The sequence below is a fragment of the Mesocricetus auratus genome, unplaced genomic scaffold, assembly GCF_017639785.1.
Source record: "Mesocricetus auratus isolate SY011 unplaced genomic scaffold, BCM_Maur_2.0 Super-Scaffold_6730, whole genome shotgun sequence".
NCBI lineage: Eukaryota > Metazoa > Chordata > Mammalia > Rodentia > Cricetidae > Mesocricetus > Mesocricetus auratus.
The window spans coordinates 37,384,289-37,410,108 of NW_024429184.1; the positions used below are offsets into that span (position 1 = coordinate 37,384,289).

A 25,820-nucleotide genomic window follows, 5' to 3' on the forward strand; every position below is an offset into this window, starting at 1 on the left:
AAAGCAAGAAATCCAAGACTGATTATCCCTGGAAGACATATTTGAAGCTATTCTTACTCTCATTAAGATTGCTGCGTGTTTGGAAATGGGCAGATGCTGGCAAGTCTGAGTTCTTACAAAAATTCTATATGTGTTTACATACATACAGGCCATGCAAAGAACAAAAGCAAGAAACATCCATGTAAATGAAAATAGACTATTTCATCATGTTCAGATCATTCCCAGACTTCAGGAAAGAGAAACAACAACAAAAATAGTGGGGCAATAAGAAAAATAATAGAAAAATAAAACAATGATTCTTAATAGAGTGCATGCGCGAGTGCTCCCACACACAACACACACACACACACACACACAAACAGAGAGAGTTTACTGCATTAATTTGCTAAGCAGTTTTTGTTATGTTTCTTAGCCTATTAGTAGTCCTTTCCACATTTACAAAGTCAGGTTCATATATTTGGCTACTTATCTCACTGAGGGGTTAGAGGGGTTAATGGATTCTTGAATATCTACCTTCCAAAGTGCAGGATCAAACTCTATCTCTGCAGCAGACCATAGAGATCTCCTAAATGAAAGCAAGTGGACAAAGAACCCAGTATTTTTCTTCCTCTAGCATTTCCATAATCCCTCATGACACTGAGCTCCGCTGCTGCCGAGCTTTCCCTTCATCTTTACTGTCCTCTGATGTCTGAAAGCAGGACCTTGGCATCCGTAGCCGAGGTATATTCTCCTAAGTGGTAAGAACATATTTTTATCATATGGAAATGGGAGAGTTTTTAGCAGTGTATGAAGGAGAGTGCAGGCAAGACTAAGAAAGAACAAGCTGGTGTGGAAAAGCAGCAGTGCAGAGCGTGGAATATGCCATGTTCAGAAGCAGATAGCACTGAGCAGAACACTAGTCCCCAGTGAGGAATTAGAATTCCCGTGCTTAGCATCCGTGGGAGTAGATCAAATGACCTCTAGGAGGGGGAGTGGCTTGGAATTTTCCATTGTTGGACTCTGCATTCCATACTGATGCTGTATCAGTTTTCTTCCTGTGGTCCGAAAGGATCAGCCATGCTGTTGTGCTGTTCTGTTGTTGGTAAATAACTAGCTTTGTTTGTTAAAATTATACCAAAGGGTTCCAGTCGTGTCCCTTTCCCCCACCCCCACCCCGCCATCCCGCCCGGGAAGAGCTGCACAGTTTTCAGGAGAACCTAAAATAATTTAGATCCGCAAAATACCGTTATGACTGGAATAGTGCTGTTGAGCTGGCTATAATTCATCTGCCTCCCTTAACAGTTCTGCCATTTAAATCGTTTTTGAACATGGAAAACAACATGCCTACTCTATACACCCACGGTCTTTAATACAGCTTCAAAGTTACAGAGGAAAATACTGCATTGCAGCGCTCTGTGTTTGCAGCAAATCTCTGTTGGCATTAGAGTGAAGAGGAGGAGGGTCCGCAAAGGCAGCCTGTTAACAGCCCAGTCCTGCTCGGCACACCCCTCCAGAACACAATGGGAAAAGCAACCTTAGCATGCTTGGGGGCTTGGGAGGCTGGAAAGCAGGCTAGATACACAGGTGCCAATTAATCAGCTGTGGCCTTTTCATAATTTATCAACAAAGTATTAGCTAACAAGCACAGTATGGGTTTGTCAGACAATAGAATCCCACCAAATTGGCAGTTATCTTTGTCTTATTTAATTTTGGAAGTCTGGAGAATTTGTGAAAGAGACTCAGAAGGCAAGGCAGGCATACGCTGGTCATTTCTGCCAGATTTGCCTCACTTTTAACCACAGCAGATGGACACTCCACGCCTTCCGTTCTGCAGTGTGGACTTGCTGAGGGGGGAGGCTGAAGAAACCGAGTTAAATTTGGCACAAGATTTATGAGACGGTGATGTCAATCACTCGCTCAGATACCTGGGCATTCCCTATGCATTTATTGTCTCTATATTCTAAGCATTAGAACTGTGGAGATAAGCCAGGAGTCTGTTTTCAGATTGACAAAGCAGAAGTCTTCATCAGTATGCGGTTATCTGGTACCCTGAGGCCCTTTCTTGGGTCGTCAGGATGCCAGACTGAGTTTCATGTCAGTATAGCCAGTGCTGTCTTGTGTTACTTTTCTTCCAATCTTGGCGCTAGTTCCATCAGTTAGGGAGTGGCTTGTACAGGATACACATACACATCCCCCCCCCCCCCCCGAAATGTATTCATGAAATGGCAGTTAGTATTATTGGTAGCATTTCACAGATCAAGATCATGAGGTAAAGTGACTTGCCCAAGGCCACTCCAATCGCGATTCCCAGAGCTGGTTCTGACTCTGTTTGCACCCCTGTGTCCCCGGGATATTTTGGGAAGACCCCCTTCCTCTGGTGTGCAGAGAACAGAGATCAGTCTCAGTCAGAGGTCCATTTGCAATCACATGTTTTACCTTTTGAATTCTCTTGCAAAAACCTCTTCAGGCTTTTTTAGGATACACAGTGAGTGATCTTTATCCAAAGTTCCTGGAGCATAAGTGTTTCAGATTTGTAATGTTTCCAGACTTTGGAAAATTTCCATATATAATGAAATATCTCATGGATGAGACTGAAATCCAAATACAAAAATTTATTTATAGTTTATGCAACCTTGAACACATAACCAGAAGGGAATTTTATGCAACTAATACACATATATGCATTATACATTATATTGTACTATATGTGCTTTTTATATAAATTTATTGTACATCTGCATTTTGGCTTCACATGAACTCAGCTGTGGAATTTTCCAGTTGTGTTGTCATGTGATCTCAAAACGTTTTTAACTGCAGAGCAGTTTGGGTGCGAGACATTAATGAGTGATATCCAAGCTGAAGAGGTTTCTGTGCACAAAGCCTAAACTGTAGGAAAGAACCAGATTCCTGAGGTTTGCTTTCCTCATGGTTTCCCCTGTTCAGAAGATTGTACCATAGCTGCCCTCATTACTATGGCGTTGTCCTCTTAAAACAGTTGCAATGCTTTCATCAGAAATACAGCCATCTACAATTCTGATCCGACAACCCAGACAACTTCCTCTTTAGTGGTGTAAAGAAAGCCACCGAAAATGTGCTGTGTGAGACTTGTGTTTTCTCACAACACGGGGCCTCCAAAAATCCTGCCTGCCTTTAAACAGAAGAGCCTTGTCTGCTCCTCCAAAAGCATGTCTGTGTGGGGAAAAGCCTTGGTGCAGCTGGGAGCAGCTTGAAAGAGCTCTGGGTGAGCTTTTGTTCTCGCCTGTTTAACAGCTTCAGGTTTAGAGAAGCCTCTGTGAGTTCACCTTTGCATTTGAGTCTAAAACTTGAATCCATTAAAGGGCTCTCTGGAGCCTGCTGTGAATTTCAGTGCTCCGAGAAGGATGCTTCAGGCTCACTTAGCTGGTTTGAAATCACATGGCCTCAGGCTGCACTGTCTTTATTTGGAGGAGGATGGGAATCTGGGAATTAGTTCAAAAGCTGCAACCAACCACTTTTCCCCCTTTGTCTCTAATGTCTTTTATTCAGCTTCAGTTCCATCCCAGGGCAACACTTAAGCACCATTCCAGGAAACCCAGGTCACAGCAGTTAGAGTTAATATCATCCTATTACCTTCTCTATTATTTCTCATGTGTATGGTGATGTAATCCATATGTGTAAGGTTACGGCATTTAGAGAATGAGAAGCTCTTTCTGGGAAGTTTTGGTTTTGTTTGTGGCAAAAGAGGGAGGAAAGGAAAAAATAGGCATAGTTGATATATATACATATATATATCATATATGTATGTGTATATATATGTATAAATGATATAGATATAGATGCTATGGGTTATTGCCAGATCATGCAATCTCTGCCCAAGGGCTAGAGGGAGACAAGTTGTGCTCAATTGAGAGTGATTTTTGTGGTTGCCCGAAAGCTCAGAAACTATTCCTCCCACCAAAATTAATTTTTATTATTAATTAAAAATTTTCATTTTACAGCCTATCCTCAGTTTTCCATCCCTCCTCTCCCTCCTCACCTCCCCCCACTGCCCCCCTGCTCCCTCTAGTCCTCTGTTCCTCTGTTTCTGTTCAGAAAGGGGCAGGCCTCCCATGGGTATCAATAAAGCATGGCATATCAAGTGAGGTAGGACTTAGCTTCTCCCTGTATCAAGGCTGGGCAAGGCAACTCAGAATTAGGAATAGGTTCTGTTAGGGACAGGCACCAATTCTACTGCTAGGAGTTTCACAAATAGACCAAGCTACACAACTGTCACACATATGTAGAGGATCTAGGCCAGTCTCATACAAGCTTCCTAGCTCTGTCAGTACAGAGTTTGTGAGCTCGTTATCAATGCCAGAGTAGTCATTTCTGTGGGTTCCCTTGTGATGACCTTGATATCCCTAGCTTGTACAATCTTTCCTCCATCTCTTAAACAGTATTCCCAAAGCTTGCCCAGACTTTGGCTGTGGATCTCTGCATGTGTTTCCATCAATGGAGAGGGCTCTCTGAGGACAGTTAGGGTAGTTACCAATGTGATTACAGGAGATGGCCAGTTCAGTCACCCTCTTTACTATTGTGAGGAGTCTTAGCTGGGGTCATCCTGGTGGATTCCAGGGAGTTTCCCTGGCACCAGGTTTCTTCCTGACCCCAAAATGCGCTTCCCCATCGAGACTTCTCTTTCATTACTCTCTCCCTCCATTCTGCCACCAATCTACCCAACCTAATCCCTCATGTTCCCATCCACACTCCCCCATGATATTTCTTTTATTTCCTCTTTCCAGAGAAATCCATGTGTCCCTCTTAGGGCCCTCCTTATTATTCTTTACAGCTAATATGTGCTTGTGAGTGAGCACATACCATGTTTGTCTTTCTGGGTTTGGGTTACCTCACTCAGGATGATTTTTTTTTCTAGTTCCATATGCTTGCCTGAAAATTTCATGAAGCCATTGTCTTTTACAGTTGAGTAAGTCTCCATTGTGTAAATGTACCACGTTTTCTTTATCCATTCTTCAGTTGAGGGGCATCTAGGTTGTTTCCAGTGTTATTATGAGTAACACTACAATGAGCACAGTTGAGCTGTGGTATGACTGAGCATCCTTTTCACCAAAATTAATTAGTAGGTTCGTCTATGTCTGTATTATACCTGCCCCATTAATTAGAACAGAATACTGGAGCTTTCAGTCAGCTATGAACACATTTAGAGAGGGAGCAGCTAGCATGGAAAACCATTTGCATGTGAAGAAATGATTAGTCCATTCAGCTACATTGGAAAGACCAGACAAGAAGAGATGACTAAGGAAGCAAGTGACGTCATTGTCCTGGAGCTAAAGCTGAAAGTGCATATAGAGGTTCAGAGGGCAGGTGGCTGAGGTGGATACAAAAGGTTTTGAATACACCGAAGCATATTGTCCCGGAGACATTATCTGGCCTACAGTCCTAGTCAAGTTCTGATTTTTGTTAAACTACCCCTCACCCTCATACTCTTCATTCATGTGTTATCAATAATGAGACTCGTCTCTTAGTCTTTCTTTGTTGAGAGGATTAGTGATTAAGGAGGCAGTGGGTTTAAAGTCCTTGTCACAAGGACTGGTACAAAGAATGTATTCAGTAGGTGATGGATATCATTTGGGTCATTGCTATTCTTCAGTGTTATGAGGGTCAAGGACTGTCCAGTTTTCTTTCACTCTTTTTTCCATTGTTTTCGAGCAGGGTTACTGAGTGTCCTGTTCTTCACCGTAACACTTTAGACCATCAGGCTAGGTTGTGAGGAATGAGCTTTGTCAGAAGCAAGGCCAGCACTATTTAGGCCAGCCTTTGAAAGCATCACATGTGATCTTTGGTCTCTCTCTGTCTCTTCCTCCATATGTTGCCTCTATTACTGGCTGCCATGACAAAACAGGACATGGAGCATGAAAGAGCAACAGTGTGGAAGGAGCCTGGGTCCCTGCATGACAGTATGGATACCAGCACCTTTGAGTTCAATCTGCCCAGTGGGATTTGAGCTAGAAATAAATCCAGTGTAGTGAAACCATTATGATTTCTGAGTTAATGCATTTAGCAGCTATGGGTTTTTACCTTGTGACACAGCATGTGGCAGTAGTCTAAAGGTTTTTGTGTGAAAATGTTCCTGAACTGAGAGCAAAATTGTGTATGAAGGAATACATACACCAGGACATGGTGAAACGGAGGAGGAAAAGCTGATGTGGTATCATGTAAATAATTAGTCTGGATTCGTCTAGGACTGAGGCAGAGAGCATTATACAGCCACACTGGAAGCTTTTGCGCTTACTGTTATGCAGCAAACACTTTCATGGGCCTTCTGTCTCCTGCTAGTACTAAGGATACACTTGAAAGGCACTGATTCCACGTGTATGACTTCTGTATATAACTCTGCACAGAAACGAGGTCCAATAAAACACCTTCCGTTTTGTCCCCTGTCAAAGTCGGAGATATTCTCCCCTTTTGGCAATTTAAATGGATTATCTGAAGGAAAAAAGCCAGGGGAGTTTGTTAACGTGTGGGAAGTTAGTGGTGGGAACACGTTGTTAGAGTGCTCCTGTCCAGGGTTAGAAGAATGATTTCTTTCCTAGTCCCGTTGAGCTTCAGTGTTTGTGGCACACAGCAAAAAGACTTCTGAGCATCAGTGCTGGGTAAGAGCGAATAGGGCAGGTGAAAGCTAAGGGTGTGCAAGGAGTAAGGCAGAAGAAATTAAATCCTCAAAGCTGAGCTTCAGATGTGGGGAGAGATGAATACTGCGAAGGAGCAGGTCGTTGGTAGCTAATCTTCATAGCACCTGAGCTGGAGATAGGCATCTGAACAAGGCACTTGGAGGCTTCTCTTCCCAGCACTCTTGGCTCACTTATGTAACACAAGAGATTTCAGATTCCGGAGAGTCTGATTTCTATATTGTTGTCAGCATGACTCAACCTCTTCACTGACTTTAATGGGAATTTTGAGCACCTTAACTTATTTCCAGCCACCAGAATTGTTTTCAAACCACTTGTTTAGTTCAGAGATTACTTGTCCACTTAGAATTTGCTTCAAGTTGAAGGACAGAGTAATAACAGTTCTCTGTAATCTATTGCTATGAGCTATGGTGTGCAGTCTGTGTTTGCAGCTCTGTGGGGATGCATAGTTTATATAGCTGATGTCTAGATAGCAGGGACTCTATGTCAGTTGTCAGACTGATAGATGTTTTTGAAACAAGTGAACACAAGGAATCTGGAAATCACAAATTAGACGCCATGTACGCAATCCAGACTTAGAGAGATGGACTCCTTTCATTGATTGTGTTAACTCTGGCAGTTAAATCTAGTTTCTGTTTTTAGGTATCTCTTATAGTTTCTTGCATAAATTTCTTAGCTGCTTCTTCTCTCCAGTCATTTATGTATCCTTTATCTGTCTATCTATCTATCCATTCATACAATGACTTTCCTTAGCTTCTACTATGTGCCAGGGGCTATCTGGGTGCCAGGAATACTCAATGTACCACGGAGCTGGTGGTTTTTCACAACCATCTGTAGATGGATGTTTCTGTCCTGCCCAGTCACACAGTTGTTTTACCCCAAATAAACACACAAAGACTTATATTAAGTGTAAAATGTTTTTCTGGTGACTCGGTCTTCTTATTGGCTACCTCTGTCTTAATTATTAACTCATTTCTATTAATCTATGTATTGCCACGAGACTGTAGCTTACCAGTAATCCACTATGTTACTCCTTTGGCAGAATGGTGTCTCTTGGTTGCCTCTTTTCTGCCTCCTCTCTCCAGCCTTCTCCTTGTCTTGTAACCCTGCCTATACTTCCTGCCTGGCTACTGGACAACAGTGTTTTATTCATCAACCAATAAGAGAAAAAAGAATATATATGTTGGGCCTAAGAAAGGCTTGGATGGGAGGCCCAGTGTAAGTTCCTGAGCCTGACTTGAGTTTAGGGCTAGGATGTGAGGCCCAGTGTAACCTCCTGAGCCTGGCTAGAGTTTAGTGACCTGTCTCTAACCTGTAACCTCCATGTGGGGGTGACTCAGCCAGACCTGATGCAAGATTGCCCCCTGCCTAGCTACCTGCCTGCTTGGTGGAATACTATTGACCCTTAACTCCTCACATCACCTTACCCTATCCTAAGATTCCTATCCCCTACCTCAGCCCTATATAAGTTCCTGCCTGTTGGAATAATTTGAGATCCTGCTTCGACAGATTCCTGACTCAGTGTGTGTTTTTTCTTCCCAGTAACTAATGGAGGGAGGGTCTGAGTCATCAACACTCACCATCCTCTTAACCCCCCCCCAAGAGACGGGCTAGACCAGCCCTTGGACGGGCCCTTCCCCCACTCTACCTGCAGGGAGGACTGTCTATCTATCTATCTATCTATCTATCTATCTATCTATCTATCTATCTATCTATCTATCCATCCCCCATCAACCAGCCATCTCTGCTTTGTGTTTCCCTCCCATTTATTTACCTCCAAACACTTTTCTTGTCTCACTTCTGCACTGCCCCTTGTAAGACTGGTAACATCCCCTCTCAAGTTCTCACCATCATCTTGACATTTATAGTTACTATATCCATTATATCAAGTAGCAGACTTTAGAATGATCTCAGGGCATAACTACTAGAGCTGGAGGTGGAAATGCTATCGTAGTCGATGGTTGATCATAAATTCATATCTGAGGTATGTGTCGAAGAACCAAAAAATTGAAGGGGGATCCTCCTAAGACTTTGGAGAAATCAGTCAGAAAGCGTTGTTTTAACTTTGGCACAGTGTCTGTGCCGTAATCTATTGCTATCTCAGCTAGCACTTGGAACTCCACGGTTACCAGCCTGCTTCTCTAGCAGTGTGGCCTGGCCACTCAGGTCACAGCTTGGCAAGAATTCTGCTCCTACAGTCACCAGCCCTGTCACTGCAGTTAAAGGCAGCTTTACCTAAATCTCTATCATTCTAGTTATGAACACCACTCAAGGTTCAAAGGTTGGGGGGTGAAAACCTACAAACTCAGAGAGGCTGAACAGCCATTAGCTAACCCTCTCTCCTTGTTGGCACTCACAGAAGACTCCTGCTTTAGTTTTGCCAAACCACAAAAAGCTGTGCCACTCCAAAGCCCACCTTAATACTTCCTGTGTCTCTCTGTCTCTCCTGGATGCCCTCTGGTGCTCTATGATAACTTTCTGTCAACAAGTCACTAACATAGCCTCCTGACTCAAGGTTAATTCTATTTAATTAATGAAAATGCAGACTTGGGATTCATAGTGTGATCGAATATCCCCCAATATGAAAGACCCTTACAACTTATTCCATCCATCCATGTTCTAGGAGCCAGAATTCTTCTCAACTACATCTTTGTCCAATCAAGACCAAGCTTCTGCTTTAACATTTTCAGGGGCAGGGCATTCACACAGCAACACATTCATGGGCTTAGATAACAACTATTTTGCTCCTCCATATGCCATATATTGCCTATATTGAGCATTGTATGTTGTTCCTCATTACTCCATCACCTTTAGAAGCAAGAAGAATATCTCACCCCCTCAAATGTACTATTATGGATGTTGCAATTCAAAAATATCCATTTCCTACCTTTATTAGTCTAGACATGAAGAAGAATCTACTTGGAAGGATACAGAGTTCCCTTACAGAGTCAGAGGTGTCCTTCTTTCCTGACTTCCCCATTCTTGTAGAGAATTGGTTGCTATGATGCTTCTCCCCCTTTCCCGTAGAGAACTGTGATTGTTTCCTCCCACTTTTTGCAAAGAACGGTGATTTCTCTGATGGGAACAAGGTCTGATCTTAGAGAAATCTATTGTGTCTGTAGGCTAAGTCATGAACGAAGATGGCCTTCCTACTAGGGTATGGGAAAAGGGGGACAAAAAAGGAGTAATATATAGACAAAGAGTAGTCAGGTCTACATGGATGTTGTACAAATAACACATAAGTATTTGGATACTAAGTCATCTCACAAAGCTAGCCTTCTCCAATATGTGTAAACAATTCCCAGGATGACTCAGCTTCTTCTTCTCTTACTCATTTAAATTTTACCATAAGAGTGTGCTGGTCTAAGCTCTTTTCTATCAGAGCTGATGAGGGTTATCTCGGCAGAAAGTGAACATCTTTTTGAGGTCATTTGTCTTAGACAGGGTTTCTCTGTTGCTTTGGAGGCTGTCCTGGAACTAGCTCTTGCATAACTTCACCTGATCTGGAAGTTTCTTAGGTGTCACAACTCTGAGGAAATTCTTCTGTATAGAGATTTTATGATGAAAGCCCCAATACAGACATCGGCCAACCATGAGAGTGTAACGTGTAGTCTTCCTGCCAGCTTCCTGGGTCCTGCAGCTGTCTCAGCCCACAAATAACACATGAAACACTATATTAATTATGAAGCTGTTGGCCATTTGCTTTGTTTCTTATCAGCTAGCTATGACTTAATTATTAACCTATAATTGCTAATCTGAGTATTTCCACATGATCTTCTCTTACCAGAGAAAGGGTCCATACCTCTAACTTCTCCCGCATCCTACATCGTGACTCACTGTGCCTCTATTTTCCAGAATCCTCCTTGATTCCTAGTCCCACCTATTTTGCTTCCCTATTGGCCAACAGTGCTTTATTTACACCAATCAGACAAACATATACACAGAAGAACTTCCCCCATCATGAATGGATTCCCAAAGCAAGGTGCAATCCTAATAATAACTAACTGGAAAAATTTGTCCAAAAATAGTGAGCTATTACTTAAATCAGGTTTAGAGACAGCCTGTCCATTTTAGTAGTTAAAATTCAAGAGCTACAAATAGTAAATGCATCTAGACAACGTTTTTCTTTACCTATTACATATCTCATATGTACTTGTGCTTAAATGGTACATTAAAAAAACACTTTATGCTTATAACTGGTTTAAATTTCATTATGTCTTAAATAACTATCATCTTCTCCATTGTGCCATTTTATTTAATTCAATAAATCATTTCTTAGCACCAACTAAGGGTGTGTTTGTATAAAAGGCATTATACTAGATGCCACCACTGTAGAAGTCAGTCTGACTTGAATTTTAGGAACTTGTTACTCAATGATTTGCCCACATATGTTCTCTCTCCATTAGAATGAAAGGCCTAAAATAGGTTTGTGGAAGGCTACTAAAATTAGAAAACAATGAACAGAAAATAAAGCAATATGAAAGAGTGTTCGACTATAGCACGTTGGGGTTAGAAGACTTCTTCAATCCTGTCTGTTATTGTAGCCCATGCTATTTAAATAGACTATGAATCCCAGGTCATATGTTTTTTTCTGTAGAATAGGCAAAACAACATTATAATGAACTTGAAAGGATTAAATAATATACAATTATTCAACTTGCTATTTCATCCTAAGACCATTTAGGAGCTTCCAGTATGTAGGAGGACCCAGAGAAAGGAACAGCCTGCCATAACACAGTGTAGTGAGTACTGTTACAGGAGACTAAAGAGTTAGGACTTAATTTTGAAATTAGAAGCCAGCAAGAAGATTCAAGTAAAACAATATTCCTTGAATTTCTGTGTTTTAGGAATAACTTGTGTTGTAGCATAGTGGGTGGGTGTTAAAAGGCTGAGAATGGAGACCAAGTGGCCTGTGCAGTGCTAGTTCAGAGATTTTGTGCAAGTGCTTATTACAGGCATCACTAACAGACAAGAGGACTAAGGAGACACTGATGAAAGAGGAGGGTTTGCTGTAGGATGACTATGCAGTGATTTTCTGCTGGGCTATGTTTGGAAATAGACTGTTAGAAAGAAAGTGTGGAGCTAAGACTTAGACAAGTGGAGTAGCAAAGGAAGTAGGTTTGATCTTAAGGATAATGGCTAATGGCTTGCCATGTTCACCTTAAGATGCCGGGGGGCCCGGACACAAGTAGAGACTTTTTGATAATTTTTTTGTTGTTGATTTTGTATTTTGAGACAGGGCCTTGCTAGATTTGCCTGAAATTCATTAGAAGGTTCAGAAGGCTGGCCTTGAACACGAAGCCTTGTCAGTGCCAGAATTACAGCTTTTAAGTAAACTAGGTGGCATTCCTTCTACTCCTGTGTTTGAGAATCTACTTACAGCGACTTTACTGAACAGTAGGTACAGAGACTTTTAATCAATATTGTGACACAGCAGATCTTCTCTTATGTGCATGCTCATACAACCAGACACACACACACACACACACACACACACACACACACACACACACACACACACTTCTGTTTCCTGGGAAACCATTCATCTGACCACCTATTCGCTGACCTGGCAGAACTTTTGGCCAACCACTGTTTTTAGGCTCCATTAGAAACAGGACCAGTCATTCAAGCATGATTCCATTGACTGAGGTATTTCCAGAGCTGGAAGAGGAACTTGGTGTCCCTAAATCTGTCATGAAGATACTACTAAAATTGTGACTTAAGTGTTTCTCATTGAGAAACTCAGAAATTTTATCAATGATTCCAGGAAATCAGAGGCTTCTGGTAAAGAGTGAGTCACAGAAAAAGGGATATTTCTGTTGGCTAAAGGTCAACTGTCTTTTAATGATGAAAAGTCACTTTGCCTCCTTAATGATGAGCACACATATCTAGCTAGTTGCCAAGTGTTAGCAACCTGACCTTGCAGATAATTTTCATCTGTGTCTCATCCTTTTAACTCTCCGTTCTGGCAGTAATCATCTCCATCCCTGTTTGCACTCTACTTTTCTTGCTAGTCTCAAGCCATTGTGTTCAGTAAACCATATTAATATTCCCCAATTAAGGGACAAAGACCAGGTTGGCATTTGTCATTGAGTTGCCTTAGATGAGCTACATATACCCTGAATCTGGCTATTCTATTTATTCATTCATTCACTCATTCATTCATCCACTCAGCATTCATTCATATTTCAACGAACATTATAAATGTAATTGAAAACCTGGCATTTTCTGAATGTGTCTTGCATTTTGTTTTGTCCTCATGTCTCCCAGCATGCCTCACATGTCCCTTCTTACTTTGTATCACAGAGCAACTTCTAAGTTCAATATGTGACTTAAACATCTTTCCTTAAAGCTCCACATCCCCACCATTCGACTTGGAAATGCCTCCTTTTGAAAAAATAAAATTAAGTGTTTATTTTAAATAAATCAACAGGAGGCATTTTGAAGAATTTATGTAAAATGCTATTTTCTTTACTTAATATGAGCATTCCCAAGTCAGGGAAATATTTTCCTCCCTATAGGCTCTCACTAAACTACAATGCAGATCTCATGAACCTTAACATTTTATTTAAAAGTTTATGCATTTATTTGTTTATGCATGTGACATATGTGGAGGAGAGAAGACACTTTTGGGGAATAGCAAACCTTTTTTATTTTATTTTAAACACACACACACATACACACACACACATATACACACACACAGCGCCTGCATGTTTGTATATGTAAGTGCCTTCATGCCTGGTGCTCACTGACACCAGAAGGAAGCATAGGATTTCCTGGACCTGGAGTTGGCGATCATTATGAGAGTGCACGTGAGTGTTAGAAACCCAGCCTGGGCCCCCTGAGTGAGCAGCAAGAGCAGCAAGAGCTATTCACGGTGAGCCACCTCTCCAGCTCTCTGCCTCTTTATTTTAAATTCATTTATTCAGTGTTGCTGAGACCTATCTTTTCTCCCCTTAACAGTAGAGTTTGTTCAGAAGATTATTTTAAGGTGTGTTCTTCTAGAAGTATACTTTCTTTTTACATACTGAAATTCAGTAATTCAGAGAACATTTACTGGTATCTTATTAAGTTTCAGATGTTTTCCAGGCTCTGATGTTGTACACTTAATACAAGAGGCCATTCTTGCTTCAGAACCGCTATGGCTTGAAGTTTTAGATTATAAACGTGGATCTGAGGCTAAGGGGAACCCATGACCAGGAGTTGTCACTTTGTTCAGGGAAGGAAGAAAAACACCAGCTCTTTTTGTGTTTGACACTTCCTCTCCTTGTCAGGCGCTTGAACAGTATTCACTCAGCAGAATGTGTTGGATGGGCATGGCTGTGTCTGTGCCCTCTTCTAGTAGATGCAGAGCATTGGTTGTTAAACGCTCAATAAACAATGTCACAAGAATCTTTAGGTTATTGGGTCAGGTACTATTTTAAATACTTCATAGATAACATCACTTAATAATCATGATAATTTTTGTGGAAGGTGTACTATTTTACATGATAAATGATATAGTTTTTAAAAATCTGGACCCAATGAAAATTAATTACTTCTGTCACATTAATTGGCAGGACAAGACTTGATTGTGAGTATTATTCTATGGTCTATTTTCTTTTCTCCTAGAGCTACTTCTCATTTAGTCTTCCTATTCTAATTTCCTATTTATCCCTTTATAACATTATATTCTATTTTGTCTAGACTGTGTCATCCTGAAGTACCTGATCTTTTTCTTTTTTAAATTTAATTTTATTTATTACTGCAGGTGCATGTGTGAACACACACATGTGCTTTGTGTGCATATGAATGTCAGAGGACAATTTTGCAGAGTCGGATTCCAAATAGAGAACATGATTTTACCATCTTACTGGCTCTCAAGGTCCATATTTTTAAGGGTCATATTGCTTACTAATTTTGAAAATATTTTGGAAAACTATAAATTTGGAAAAATTATACAGTAATTTTATATTTAAAGATTGAAAATATTATTAGTAGGTCCTCCTCTAGAGCTTATGACCTGTCTCTTCATGGCTTATATTTATACCCATAGATCAACAAATCTCTCAGTCCTCTCTGAGAAGCTTCTATTTGCAGTAGATGGTGATTAACACAGTGGCCCAAGACTAGTCCAAGTGTGGAAGGTAAGAGACTTCAGAGTGACTAGCCCTAAAGAGAACATATACAGCTGCTCATTCCCAATGCTCAGGGATTATTTCAGAAAAGGGGGTGGGGCAAAGTACATACGACTACAAGGAAACATTATCTTCTGGGCATAGCGGGCAGCTGAACACATGGACTTAGAGAGGTTGCAACAACAACGTCTGTACAAGCCCAAACCAGACAGAAATACAGCATGGATAGTGAACTTGGGCACACAATCCTACCCCAAACTATGGAGCTATTGGCAATTGTTAGCTACTGGGAGAGGGACAGACAGTTTTCTCTTAAGTGTGGTCCCTGCTAGTTGACCACTGCCCAGAGGAAGAACACATATCCAAGAATATTTGGGCAACCCAAATTGTTGAGTTGTTTTTGCTTGTTTTTGTTGTCTTTTTAGGAAATATGTCATAGAACTGAGTAGGCAAGGAAGACGAGTGGATCTGGGAAGAATTGGGGGAAGCGTTGAATATGATCAAACACATTGTACGGCACCCTCAAAGTTCTAGTACAAATATTGAAAATACTTTAAAATTAATTTAACATGTCTAAAAATTATCTTGTCCTTGGGATCAAAGATAAGTCTAACACTGTGAAGAAAAGAAATGCTGTTCAGGCACTTTTTCAAAGTTTGTAACATCTGTAAGCCACATGTTCCTCTCACTATTGTTATGTCACTGGAGATATGAGATGTGGCAACTACCTTAAATCTCATTATGAAAGTGGCCATATTATTTTACTTTATTATTCTATTTACTTCTTGTCTTGGTTTTTAGGAAAAACTACCGGCCAGCCTACCCAAGCCACAGTCACCCTGCCTGGGTGTCTAGGCCAGCCCATATGAGCATATGAGGCAGGCACTTCCTCCCTGAGCCAGCTGCCTCTACACCCAGAGACTGCTGACGAAGAGATACCTGACCCAGAGACACCAATGAGGGAAGGACAACACAGCAGAGTCAGCTGCCTGAGCCAATGGGACCTTGGAAGCGGGTATAAAGGCAGGTCTAACTTCCTTAATAAACGAGTCTGCTGCACGCTCTGCTACTCACTGACTCCCAGTGCCTGAGTCGTTGGTACTGCATCTGCTCACCCCCTCCTACAAGGGGTGTCTGAGCAAGGTAACCTGCAACACTGGTTATGTTGAACATCTATTGAGACCTGAATAGAAATAGGGTTTTGGCTTAAAAGCCTTGAAACTTCTCGCCATTCTTTGCCTTCCTTCTTAGTTGGACTTTTGGCAGAGAAAAGTCTTTTTAAGTATGAATGTTAAGATTTCCCTAGTTGAGTCTCAACAGCTCAACATGTCCTGGGTTTTTCTTGTCACTGTCAGTGTCTAATAACAAGACTTGCTTCTCAATGCAGCACATTATTACTATTTTTTTTACAAGTTTTGCCTTTGACTGTAATACACAGTTTAAGCATTTAGTTCAGTGGCACTAAATACACTCACAATTAACGCATTCACCACTATGATCTCTGGAACTCTTTTTACCATGTAAAGTAAACAATACATCTACTAAACAATCATTTCCTAGTCCCATTTCCCTCCCAGGCCCTGCAAACCCCCCAATTTGCCTTCTGTCTCTGTGATTTTGCTCTTCGGAGTAAGTCATTAAGTGAAATACAGCATATAGTAATATTTCTTCATGAGTGATGCATTTTGATCATTAGTATACAACTATCAAGCCTCATAGATGTCAGAATTTTCTTTTCAAGGCAAATACTTCAGTGTATGTATATGGATCACTTGAATTACCCACTCATGGTCAGTGGGCATATGGGTAATGTTTGTGCTTTGTCTGTTGTAATGCTCTGAACACTCTTACATATAGCTATTAAAGTACTTGTTCTCAATTCTTTTGGGTACATATCCCAAACTAGAATTGCTAGGTCACATGGTAATTATTTTAGTTGTCAGTTATTTTATTTCAGGTCAGTTGTATTTTTTTATTGGGATTGTACTGGTTTATATTCTTACCCACAGGGCCCAAGAATCTCAATTATTTCAGATCCCCACCAATGTGCAATATTTAGTTTGTTTTTGACTTTTTGTTGTTGTTAGTAACAATTCTAATGGATGTGAAGTGGAATTTTCTTATTTTGTTTTGTATTTTTCTCTAAAGATTAATGATTTTGAGCATCTTTTCATGTGCTAATTAGCCACTTATGTGTCGTCTTTGAAAACTGTCTACTGAAGTCCTTCATCCATTTTAAAATTGGGTTGTTTCTTTTGTTATTATTATTTTTAGGAGTTCTTCATATTTCTGACTAATAATCACCTATCAGCCATATGATTTGTAAATATTTCATCTCATCGTCTGACCTGCCTCTTTACTCTGATGACTTCTTTTGATATACAAGCTAATTTGAGGCGTGGGAGTACACCGGAGGAGCTGGATGGGGAGAGGGAGGGAAGGAATGGTGCAAACGCAGTGCTCATCTATGAGGCTCTCAAAACAGAGACAAAAACTAAAACACTATCCTAGAGTCCTGTGTCTTGTGTCTCTTGTTTTTCTTCCAGTTCCTGCACCTTTGGCATCAAATCTGAGAAATCATTGCAAAATGTCTTGAGGCTTTTATGGCATGTTTATTTTTAGGTTTTAGGAGCCTTTACAGTTTTAAGGCTTCTGTGTATGGTTTTACCTTCTATGATCTGCTTCTCATCTATGGGGCTAGTTGATTCCAACTTCATTTATTTGTACACACAGACAGACAGACAGACACACACACACACACACACACACACACACACAAAGACACACACACACACACTCTCAAACCATTTGCTAGAAAGACTATCTTTTCCCATTGAGTGATATTCTTGCACTCAAGCATATTTTTAGATTTATTTATTTTATGTGCATGAGTGTTTTGCTTATATGCATGGCAATGTATCTCATGGGTGTCTGGTACCCATAGGGGTCAGAGGAGGGTGTTGATTCACTGAAACTGGCATTACAGACTGTCATAAGACACCATATGGGTGCTGGGAATAGAACCCAGATGCTCTGCAAGAGCGAGCCAGTGCTTTTAACCACTGAACAATTTTTCCAGTCCCCGATTTTTGGCATTTCTTTAGAAAGTGATATATTTTTAAGGGTCTTTTAATTTAAACAAGTAAATAAATAAATTCTATATGCCATGGTCCATGTGTAGAGGTCAAAGGATAACTTTAGAGTAGACTATATTCTTCTTTATTCCAAGTCCTGGGATCAGACTTGGGTCTCCAGGCTTGGCCACAGGGGCCTTTACCTGTTGCCATTTCAGTATACATATATCAGTTGAATACCACATTGTTTTTGTTACTCAGTTTTGGAATACATTTTAAAATTAGAAGTATGACTCCTCCAACACTCCATATCATTTTTCAAGATTATTTTGTCAATTCAGTGTCTCTTGAGAGTCCATATGCTAGGTTTTGCTGTTTATGAAAAATAGGTTTTGATACTTAACTGAAGTAAATTTGTAGATAATTTTGGGAACTATTGACAACTGTTGATAATATTAAGTCTTCCAACCCACAAAGCCCATGTATTCTTTTGGCAATAATATGTAATTTCCATTATACATGTCTTTCAATTACCTGGTTAAATTAATCCCAAATTGTTTTATCCCATTTGAAGTTACTGCAAATGGAACCACTTTCCTTTCTCTGTGAGTACCTAGAAATGAAACTGACTTTTCTGCATTGAATTTGTTTCCGACTACTTTGCTAAATTAATTGCTCACTTGTAAAACTTCTATGAACAATTATGATCCCACTCAAGTGCATATCTCAGTGATGCAAGGACATTCCATTGGTAACTTTACCTTCTAAATGTGTCCCAATAGCACAGTCATGAGTACCATGTAGTGAGCTGCTGGTGTGTTCATGGCTATGGCGCTACCATATTTCACAATGATCCGAGGTTAACGGCTAAGGATAAAAATGAAGACAAAGACAGCGGCTCATTCTCACAAGGAGAATGGCGTTTATTCTTACAAGGGTGGAGCCTTAAATACCAAAGGCAGGCATGGTGGAAAATCACCAACGTCAGAAACTTACATTCCCAGGGTCCTCCCGGCAAAGGGTGGGCCAAAAACAGGAATTAGCATTTAGACAAAGGATGGAAGGAAAACAGGAATTTGTCTGCAGGCCTTACTGGGAGGAGGGGATGAGAAGTGTTTAGCTAAAAGCTCCTAGTATCAAGTGCTCAACAGAACCCCCATGGGGGAAGGGTGCAACAGTACTAGACATTTAACTCACTGGCATTTAGCAGGTGCTCAAACAATAGCAGAATTCCAGCAATGAATAAACCACTACTTCCATCATTAAAAAGTTCTCTAGAGAACTGTATTTTGGTAAATCTAATGTAGCTGAGACAAGATGACAATATTTTGTTTAGATCATCTTATATATGATGGTCACACAGTATACTGTTTATTCAGTTCATAATTTTCTTGGTCTACCATATAAGCATTTTTTTTCCTTTTTTTCTTTTTTTTACAGAAATGAACAAAGCTGTTACTGGGTTGGCTAAAGACCTGCTTTGTGCTGTGGGCCATCTGCAGCCCTACCTCATTTCTACATCGTGACTGCAGAAATAGCCCCTATCTGGGGCATGCTATTCTTGTGGCAAAGGGCTATGCTGACACAGGACAACCTCTCTGTCAACAGAATGAGACATAATGGTGGAGCAGAAGTAGCTATTCTGCCTACAAGAAAGCATCACAAGGATAGAAGTGTGTAACCTGCTTACAGGGAGAGGAGGAGAATGATTTCAAACAACACTAAGATGTACCGAATTAATTACCAGTAGAGCTTAGCTTTATTATACTGCTCTTTTGGGTACATGGGTATCATGGGAAGGAAAGAAGTCTTTGATTGCAGCAGAGGCAAAGCAAAGGCTCTGAATATGTCCCATGTCCATCTATCCCTAATTATATCATGTTATTTTACCACTGAAATTAAAGAATGAATTCAATATTTAAAATGCAAATATAATTAGAAATGCAAAGAATATAACAATATTAAAAATGCAAAGGAATGCAAATATAAATTATGTAATTTATCTTTTTGACATACCTTGTCTGTAGAGATTTGGGCTGACATAATTTCATCTTGTTTAGTTTGCAGATAAAAAGATAATCCCTAATACCATGTAAATTATATTGTGGAGAGCTATTCATGGATGGGGGGGTAACCTGGCTTCTTACTGGCACTGTTGGGACCCCTATATGGAAATCTATTCCATCCTGCCATGAGTTCAGAGAGGTCAACATCCTCCTATTGTCTCTAAGACATTAGCTTAAGGCTGGAGGATGCCCTGGCCTTGGTAGTGAATGGCTCCTATCTAAATAACAATAGACTTGGGCCCAGGCAGGTTTACTCTCACCCTGAAGGCTAGGTGATGTGCACAGCTATGAAGTGTACAGAGTGTCTTTAGGATTAGGGGAGTAATTGCTATTTGTCCTTTATATATGATAAGAGAAGTCTTCTGCCATTGTCCCCCACCTTTGGTTGATTACTTAAGATGGTGCATGAATAAACTGAGGGGCATTCAGTATGAACTGAAACTGCCCTCCTGCCAATTATTCTGTGTCTTTGACTCATAACTCTCTTAGCTAGCCTTTCCCTCATCCACACTGCCCCATTCAGGAATGGACCCAGGGCTTCTTGGCTGGTCCTGACCAGGGCCCCCCAAAACACAGTTCACGGCATATGGCTCAGCAACATGGAGCTAATACAGATAGGGATGACAAATGGGGCAGCAATGTGGAGCTAATACAGATGGTGGCACCATATGGTGCTGAAATGCGGGACTGAGAACGGGGGACAGAAGTGATGGACACTGGAGACAGATAGACACCACAGGTAACAAGTGTGAAGAGAGCGCTCGGAAAAAAGGAGTGCAATGAGTGGACATCGAACATCAGGAGTGAAAATGTGTATAACTGTAGATATGAAACAGGAAACTATTAGTCAGATGACAAGGAAGTGAAGTGTGGTTGGTTAACCTTAAGAGTGAAAATGTGCATAACTGTAGATATGAAACAGGAAAGTGTTGGTCAGTTGATAAAAAAGTGAAATCTAATGAGTTAGCCTCGGGAGTAAAAATGCATATAATTATAGATGCAAAACAGAGAAATACTAGCCAGATGATAAAGAAGAGAGTTAACCTAGAGGGTAAAAATGTATATAATTAGAGATATGAGACAGAATTATTAGTCAGATGATTGTATGTTTGCTTGGATATATTTTAATAGCTGGGAGACCAGGAGTAAAGCAGAAGCAAATACAGAAAATTTTGGAGTTTGAAAATTTTGTGAGTATCCTTCCCCTTCACAGACGTCACTGCTGCAGCTGTCTCGGGGAAGCAAAGGTGCAGCCCCACATATGCACTAGGTCAGCAGGACTTCCGGGTTCCAAGAGCTCAGAGTTGCTAGAAAGGTGGCCTTTGACTTTTCAAGCAGCTGCAGCCACAGATGACGTGCATCAGGTCAGCCCAGGCCCAGAGGGCAAGGGTGAGCCAAGGCTTCCAGAGTGTCCAGTCCCTGGCGGGAAGGCCAAGCCCAGGAGCCTGCAGCTGTAGGAATTGCTACGGTGGCTGACACCCAGCCAAGTGTGTGGAAAATGCTAATTAATGCAGCCCGTCAGAACCTGTTTTAAGACCTTATAGAAAAGAAGGTGACGTAGATGAATTTGGGTTTGTTCAGATTTTCGATGCGCATAATTCAAGGATTACTTATGGTTACTGTACGACAAGAGATTTCAGTTAAAGAAGTTTCATTTCAACAAACTAATCATAATCTAGGGAAAAGGGGGACTGAAAGATGTATATTCTGGATGTTTGGTGTGGTCACACATGTGTGTGAAGTGTGATTGTGAATGCATGGATCCTAACAAAAGAACCTACTTGAATTGCTTTGGATGTAGTTAAAAAGGACATCAAGCAGACAGTGTCTTACCAGGAAAGGTTGGTGATCTGCACCTATTACAGCTGGCCCCTAGAGCCTGTTGGCGGGAAATGGCCAAATCCAGCATGGCCTGAGAGCCAAAGGAATCTGTATGGGTGATTCAATAGACTTTAGCAGAGGAGAGGATGACAGTCTATGGACACCCCCATGGAGGGCCTCACCTAGTTTGGTCCTATGTTGGTTCCCCAGCTGTCAGACTGATGTTCATGAGCTCCCACTTGCTCAGGTCAGATGTTTCCCCAGCATGGTCTTGATCCCTTTGATCATCACTCCTCCCTCTCTACAACTGGCTTCTAGGAGTTTGGCTCAGTGCTTAGCTGTGAATCTCTTCTTTTTCTTCCATCAGCTACTGGATCAAGGCTCTAGGATGCCATTTAAGGTAGTCATCAATCTCATTTTCGGCGAAGGGCATTTAAGGTAGCCTTTCCACTATTGCTTAGATTCTTGGTTTGTGTCATCCTTGTGGATCCCTGGACATTTTCCTAGTACTAGATTTCTCTTTAAACCTATAATTGGTCCCTCTATTAGTGTATCTATTTTCTTGCTCTCCTTCTCTATTCTTCCCCCAAATTGATCTTCCTGATCCCTCATATTCTCCTCCCCTATCCTCTTTTTTCTCCCTCCCTTCCTCCCTTCCTCACCCCACTGTGCTCCCAATTTTTCAACCTACAATTCACAACCACAGAGGAGCTAGGAAACAAGTAGGACCCTAGGAGAGACATACATGGTCTCCCAGAGAAGGGAAAGAGACACGAAGTCATGTTTTTTTTAGGCTAAAACGTAAAGCATTGATTGTTTCTTATGGCTTCACTTAAAATGTATTAGTGACTGTAGGCAGTGATAAGGGGCAGAAGTTTTAACGTCAGACATTTCAGTTCTGCTCTGGGGTTACCATTGTCTTATCAGGGGTCCTACAGGTGAGAAAGGAGAAAGTAGAAAATGGGAGAAGATTAGGATATTTTGGAAAATGAGGGACTACTAATTTAGTTAATTGACAATTAATTAATTGTGTATGTATGTGCCTGCAGGGATTTCTAAAAATATATTTGAGACCATAATATACATGCAACATTCATAGCTGGGAAGGCCAGAAGAGGTCGTGAGATATCTGGAACTGGAGTTACAGGTGGTAATGAGTTGCTGAGTGTAGGTGTAAGAACAGCAAGTATTCTTAGCTGCTGAGTAATTTCTCTAACTTCAAGGAGAAATAATGCAATTTTAAAAAGGTTTTGTTTTATTTTTAGTTAGGTGTGTGTGTGTGTGTGTGTGTGTGTGTGTGTGTGTGTGTGTGCATGCAGGGAGACCAGAAGAGGGCAGCAGATCTTTAGGAGCTGGGGTTTTATATGATGGAGAGCTGGCAAACATAGGTACTAGGAACTAAACTTAGGTCCTCTGCAAGAACAGTGTACCCTCTTAACCAAAGTGCAATCTCTCTTTTTTTTAAATTATGAAACTGTTGGTCAGTAACTATGGCTTCTTATTGGCTGCTCTGTCTAAATTAACCCATTTTAATAATATAAATATTTCCACATGGTCTTCTCTTACCAGATAAAGGGTCTGGACCTGTTAACCCTCTCATGTCCTACATGGTGACTGATTCTGCCTGTGTTTCCCAGAATCTTCCACCTCTCCTTGTCCCACCTATCTTGCTTTTCTATTGGTCAACAGTGCTTTATTCATAAACAATAAGAGAAACACATTTACAGAATGACATATCCTATCATCTCCTCTTTTCTATCTAAATAAAAAGAAAGGTTTTAACTTTAACATAGTAAAATTCTATAGCAAAACAGTTATCAAGTAAGAACTGTAGTTACAATATTTAGTTCGTTAACATTTAGCAAGATTTAAAGAAAAGATTCCTTCATCTATCCTATCTTTGTGAGTATGAAGTCTTATATGTAACTTATCTTGAATCCTAACTTAAGAAAACTCTAACCATAACTATCTGTCTTCAACTCTATCAAAGACCACAAAAAGATGGTACATAAACTCTAGAATTTAAAGAGACATCTTGCTACATGAACAATCATCCAAAGTTCTTCTGTAAATTGGAACATCCATCTTTGGCCCATAGGTCACAGTGTGTCTGGCAGACTTCTCAGTAAAGCAGGTAAGTTTAAACTATCTGCCTGTATTGGCAGCTTATCAATCACATTCTCTGTACTGCAGAATGTCTGGCAGAATCTTCCATGAAGCAGGACTGTCCCATCAAGTTCAGCAGTCACTTTCCTGTAAGTTCTGCATGCTCAGTCTATACAGCATACAAACAGTACAAGTAAGAACAGTTTCTTGCCCAAATGACTATTTCTGCCATGTCAAAGGCAAACTCCATAACAAGATTCTTTGATGCCCTTCTTCCTCTCTGAAGTAATTAGTTTCGCCAGGAGCAGTCGTGTCTCACTGTCATGAAAAACCCTAAACCATTTTAAATGCCATGTTCTGTAGGTCTTTGAAAGGTTTGAAGAATATCTATCCATCTCAAATACATCTCTGTATATCTAGAAAACCTAACTAATCTAACTGCAATTTTTGACTATTATAGGTGACTATATACAATCTGGATTTAATTACACACTATATTTTAAAATGAGATACATAAGCACAATACTTAAACAAGAGGAGAAATATACATATCACAAAACTGACCTTAATTTTGTATCATTAAATGAAAATCCATACCAGTGCAAAGTATTCATTTCTATATCATATTTCCCCTTTTTGCTTTAGAAGGAGATTAACTGTGTTCATTAACAATTTATAACCAACCCTATTTAAATGAAAACGAACATTTATAAACAATATTTGGGAATGTGGGAGTCATTCTCTCTAAACTGCTTCCTGCCGTTTGGGGGTGCTGTGAATCATGAGAAAACAGAAACCTGGCCAAATCTAGTTGTCTGAAGCTACATCATCCCAGGTGTTTTCAATGTTGAATTACCTGGGTCATTGCTTCAGGGGGGGGTCTTGTTTCATCAAACCATATTAGTCTGGAAGGAATTCACAGATTTTCATTTTCTGTGAAAACACACAAAAAATCTCTTTTTCAAAGTAATATATCCTTATACTTAAAATTTGAAGTCAAGGCATTTTTAAAATATATAAATTGGATTAATCCAGCAGCATTTCTTTATTTTTATTTTTTATTATTTATTTTTAAGTTTAAATTTAGATTAGAAACAAGGTTGCTTCACAAGTCAGTTACAGATCCCTCTCCCTTTCCCTCCCCTCCTCCCGTGCCCTCCTCCCAATTCCCCCATTATCCCCTCATTTCCCCAGGGAGGGTGAGGCCCTCCATGGGGGTGTCCATAGTCTGTCATTTCATCCAGGGCAGGGCCTACAACCTCCCCCAAAAGTTCAGGGTAAGAGTGCATCTCACATTGTTGGATGGGAGTCCAAAGTCCATGTGTATACTCGGGATGAGTACTGATCTACTGCCCAAGGCTCAATAGATTACCTAGGCCTCCTCACTGACACCCCCATTCAGGGGGGTCTTGATCAGTCCCATGCTGGATTCCTAGGCTGATGCCTGGGATTCAAGAGTTAACCTTTGTCAGGTCAGCTGTTTCTGGGGGTTAAACCAGCCCAGTCTTAATCCCTTTGGTCATCAATCCTCCCTCTCTGTTACTGGCTTTCTTGAGTTCAGCTCAGTGTTTAGCCATGGGAGTCTGCCTCTTCTTCCATCAGCCACCGAATGAAGATTCTGTTTCCCAGACTCTCTGGCCATGGGATTGTAGGCTGGCACTCCCCAGACCTATGTCTAAACTCCATATATGAGAGAGTACATGCCATGTTTCTCTTTTTGTGACTGTGTTACCTCACTCAGGATGGTTTCTTCTAGTGTCATCCATTTGCCTGCAAATCTCAGGATTCCATTGTTTGTTCTGCTGAATAGTACTCCATTGTGTAGATGTACCACATTTTCTCTATCCACTCTTCGGTTGAGGGGCATCTAGGTTGCTTCCAAGTTCTGCCTATTACCCAGCAGCATTTCTTTTAGCAGTTGTTGCTATTTCCTCAACAGTCAAACAATTCAAAGACAACACAATAGCACAAAGTATCCAGACTCTCTGT

At 40.7% G+C, this 25,820-nt stretch overlaps 1 long non-coding RNA gene across 2 annotated transcripts; it reads left to right on the forward strand.

Moving 5' to 3' along the window:
- The first annotated feature begins 629 nt into the window (after positions 1–629).
- LOC110340153 lies at positions 630–15,767 on the forward strand. Of its 2 annotated transcripts, none has more exons than XR_002381925.2 (3): positions 630–737; positions 14,683–14,773; positions 15,566–15,767. It is a non-coding gene; the product is annotated as an uncharacterized LOC110340153 (long non-coding RNA). The 2 variants fall into 2 exon arrangements; XR_005875815.1 differs by lacking the exon at positions 630–737 and adding an exon at positions 1,026–1,081.
- The last annotated feature ends 10,053 nt before the right edge of the window (positions 15,768–25,820 follow it).